Source organism: Terrapene carolina, unplaced genomic scaffold (genome assembly GCF_002925995.2).
Source record: "Terrapene carolina triunguis isolate 2854851 unplaced genomic scaffold, T_m_triunguis-2.0 Scaffold194, whole genome shotgun sequence".
NCBI classification, from domain to species: domain Eukaryota; kingdom Metazoa; phylum Chordata; order Testudines; family Emydidae; genus Terrapene; species Terrapene triunguis.
This window is the reverse complement of record NW_020664545.1, coordinates 5,370,896-5,375,277: the sequence shown is the minus strand read 5'-3', so window position 1 is coordinate 5,375,277 and position 4,382 is coordinate 5,370,896. Positions and strand designations below refer to the sequence as shown.

Genomic DNA, 4,382 nt, shown 5'->3' with positions numbered 1-4,382 from the left:
CCCCAAAGCACCTGCTTGCAGGGCGGGGCCGATCGTGCGCCCCCCCCTTCTCCCCACCCCGTGCATCTTGCAGCTGGAGATCAGGGGACTCAAGGGCACAGCCCTGTCCTGGCCAGGGGGCGGTGGGGGAAGCCATGCGGGGGGCTTGGCTAGCTGCCTGGCACGCATCGGCCTCCCGTCCCTGCACCCACCCGGGCTGGAAATCCCAGCCCTGCGGAGATAGATCCAGTCCCACCCACAGCTGGTGGGCCTGGGAAGCAGCAAGCGGATCTGAGTTCCCAGCACACCTCCCCCAGCTGCCAGGACCCACTCCTGGGCCACTGGATCTTGGTCCCTCTGCGGAGCAGGTCAGTGCCCAGGGCCGGCTGGGAGTGGGTGGAGAGACCCACCACCAAACTCACTTCACATAAGAACCCCTGGATGGCCCTCAGCTGGGATCAGCCCTTGGCCACGGTTGTGTCTTTTGCTCTTAACACAACAAGGATAGTCTGGAGAAACCAGACAGGCGAAGCTTTGCCCAGGTCGCCATGCTCACGGGACACCGGCACGCCTGGCCTCGCGGCGTGCGCTTCTCGGATATGGAACACGGTGGGCACGCTATTTAAAGGGAGGCTACACCATTCCTATACAGTCACTGTCCCCACCTGGCAGGGGCGGCTCTATGTATTTTGCGGCCCCAAGCATGGGAGTCAGGCTGCCTTCGGTGGCATGCCTGCGGGAGGTCTGCCAGTCCCGCGCCTTCGGCGTACCCGCCACTGAATTGCTGCCGGAGCCGCGGGACCGGCGGACCTCCCGCAGGCATGCCACCGAATGCAGCCTGACTGCCGCCCTCACGGTGACTGGCAGGCCGCCCCCCCGTGGCTTGCCACCCACTTGGTGCGCTGGTGCCTCGAGCCGCCCCTGCGACCTGGGCTGGAGCCGAAGGTTTCAGAGGCCACTGTCCCCAGCTCTCACGTGGAAACAAGAACCGCGGCACAGCACGGTCTCTTCATGACCACAGACACCAGCCAGATTGCCGTTTCCATGTCAAATCCCAGCTCAGACCCCCACCGAGGAGTCGGCAACTGGAGTGAGCTTGTCCATTCTCAGCCGGCTCCATGTTCACTCAGCCATCAGCCCATCCTCAGCCCAGCTTCTCTGTCTGTGGCATTTCAGCCCTCCTGCTGTCCCCTCCAGCAAGGCCTGGCAGGGCCATGTTTACTGGGTACCGTTAGTTCCCAGACAGGGCCCCCAGAATCCTTTGCATTGGCTGCTCTGGTGCCACCTTCAAAGCACCTGCTGGTGCAGATGACTGCAGCGTTGCTCAGGAAGCTGCTCACGACACCTGGAGGTAGCGGGGGCACAAGCAGGGCACCTGGTGGGAGTGGCGCAATGGTGAGCCAAAGCCTGTTCTTGCCCCAAGCCACCCACAGCTGCCCCTCTCCCCCCCGGGGACCCTCCCCATAGATCAGCAGCACCCAGCAAGGAAAATGCCAAGTCTGGATCTGAGCCCCTCCTCACACCACTCCGGGCTCTGACCTGGCAGGCCCCAAACTGGGACTCCCTCCTGGCATCTGGCCCTGGTACCTGCCTGACCATCCCGGAGGAGAGCGCTGAATGAGGAGACCCCTTCGCAGGAAGCACCGCGGCCCTGAGGGAGGGGTGGGAACTTCAGCAGCGTGACTGGCATCGCAAAATCCTCTGGCCCGGTTACCTAGCAACACGGAGGCTGCCTGAGCCTGTGTCTGGGGATGCTCACATCCTAGCTCCCTCGCTGGGCGGGGCAAGACGGCAGCTTCCCTAGGGCCTGTTCAGCCTGGCAGAGAGACTGTGGGGCAGACACGCCTCCATCCCAGCCCCTCTTCCTCACTATAGCTCAGCGGGGCCTCCACGTCAGGACCAGCCTGGGGGGACAGGCAGCTAGGAAGGGACCGGAGCTGGGCTCTGGATCCAGATCCAGAACATCACGAAGTTCAGGGGCGCGGTGGGGTTTAAGGCCTGGTGCTGACTCTGTTCTCGCTAAAATCTCAGGCCTCATATTCTGACCTTCCCTTGCCAGGACTGAGCTGCAGAAGAACTAGGTTATGGGAACTCTACCTAGGATCAGCGCCCGCCCACGGGGATCTGTGTGCTGGTGCCGAACCCAGCTCGGCCTTCCCGAGACCAAAGGCAGGATTGCTCCCTCTTTTTTAGTAACACTTTGCCCTTCTAGAGCATCTTTCATCCAAGGATCTCAAAGAGCTTTATAAATATTGGCTTTCTAGGCCTTACGAGCCACTCATGTGGTGGGCTGGTATTATCATCCTTATTTTATAGATGGGGAAACTGAGGCACAGAGCAATGAAGTGATCCACACAGTGAGTCAGTGATGGCATAGAATCCAGGAGTCCTGTTGCCCAGCTTCCTAGCCCAACCAGTCGATCAACGTCTCCTCCCACAGCTGGGAATAGAACCAAGGTATCATGAATCCCAATCCCCTCTCTAAGTACTGGGGACCGAGACCTGGAAACCCCATAACCCTGAGGTTCGTAAAGTTCCCATCCCAGCATGGAATGGGGAGATCTCAGCTCTGAGACCCTGCTCCAGGGCAGCCCCAGGTGGGAATGCGGTAATCAGCGGGAACAGCCCAGCATTCATATCTCAGGAAAGCCGGTTTGCCCTGGCTAGCAGCTGCCTCCCCTGGGCCCTGGCCTTTCACCGCCAGCAGCTGTGTGTGATTTGAACACTGTACCCCTCTCGCTTTCCTTGCTGATCTGATGGGCTTAGTGCCTAACCTCCCTCCTTCCATTGCTGCAGGCTCTTTGCCTGTCATGTAACCAAGCTGCAAATCTCCCCTGCTCCCCCTGGTGCAATTACTCTCATTGTGCTCAGGCTGCGCCTAGCTTCCCGGATTCCCTTCCTTATCTGCCAGCAGTTGCACTGGGGAAGCACTGACAGGCCCGTAGGCATTTATCCAGGCAAAACATCTCAGCTGGAACCCGGGAAAAGGGTCTGAACAAAAGGATCCTGCCAAGTGAGCCTAAGATTCACTCTACCCCGCTCCGCCAGCCCGTGGATGGATGCTGTTTGAATGCAGCTCAATTTTGGCCCCGGGGTGGGTTTCAGAACCTAGACTCCAACCCGAGCCACCTTGGGTTAGGACCTCATCAGCTGTCTTCATTCCATTTCTGGCCCCATTTTTTTTTAAATCCCAAATGACTGAAATCCCATTAGATTCCTGTTAGAACCCATTTCACGTAAACCTCGTTAGCATTATTGACAGAAATCAGCCGTTCTCACAAGCCATGGCTGAACCAGAAAAGTACAGCCTTCCTCCCAGCTTTGTCTCCAACCCAGAGGCAGGATTCATAAGAACGGCCATAGTGGGTCAGTCCAAAGGTCCATCTAGCCCAGTATCGTGTCTTCCAACAGTGGCCAGTGCCAGGTGCCCCAGAGGGAATGAACAGAATAGGTGATCATCAAGTGATCCACCCCTGTCGCCCATTCCCAACTTCTGGCAAAAGGGATTCTGGATTCAAAAGGGATCAGGCTTGAGGTGGTGGATTCCCTGCCTCTAGCCCTGTGGAATATCTCTGAGCCTTTCCAACCCTCCAGCTGCACATCAACTCCTCCGTTATCAGATGTCCTTGGATCAGCCCCCCACATACTGCCAGGAACAGATGGAGATGGAGGTGGCTATGGTTTGGATATGTCGCCGTTTGAGCTGCAAGTGGATGAGAAAAGCTCACTGCCTTGGAGTTCTATATTATAGATTTAAAAATAATTGTCTCTTTACACCCCGGCATGTCAGTACCTGCTGTGAGGCAGGGCCGGCTGTAGCATTTTTGCCGCCCCAAGCGCGCGCGCGCGCACACACACACACACACACACACACACACTCTCTCTCTCTCTCGGCGGCAGCTCTACCGCCGCATCATTCTACGGCGGCAAGTCCTTCGCTCCGAGAGGGAGTGATGGCCCCGCCGCCGAACGGCCGGACGTGCTGCCCCCCCTATTCATGGGCCGCCCCAGGCACCTGCTTGCTACGCTGGTGCCTGGAGCCAGCCCTGCTGTGAGGATACCTCGCTCCAAAATCTGAGTGTGTCCCATCTGTCGGTGCCCCAGCATGGAGTTAAGGGGGCATTGCCCTGTTCTTCAGCACCTTCCTATTCTAATGTGCTTTCTGAGCTAGTCACTGGTGCTCCCACAGTGCTGCTTAGAAAGAATAAAGTCCCCACAACCCTAGACAACCAGTGCCCTCTCCTGCCATTGCGTGGTGGCGGAAGGTTCCCTGTAGAGCTGGTTGGAAATTGGGGTGTTTTTCCACAACAAATGTGGTGGTTTTGGCAAAAAATAAAAATACCTCTTAAGTATTTTGTTTCTGCAATGCCCCCATGGTACCTTATGGGAGTTGTAGTTCAGGT

At 57.8% G+C, this 4,382-nt stretch overlaps 1 protein-coding gene across 1 annotated transcript in view; it reads right to left on the bottom strand.

Annotated features, from left to right (window-relative positions):
• PLPPR3 (phospholipid phosphatase related 3) overlaps positions 1 to 4,382 on the bottom strand; it is a 12,522-nt gene extending 8,140 nt beyond the window's left edge. Inside the window, exon 1 of the mRNA XM_026654975.2 lies at positions 4,360 to 4,382. The gene's annotated coding sequence lies outside the window, so the exon portion shown is untranslated. The remainder of the gene's footprint in view (positions 1 to 4,359) is intronic.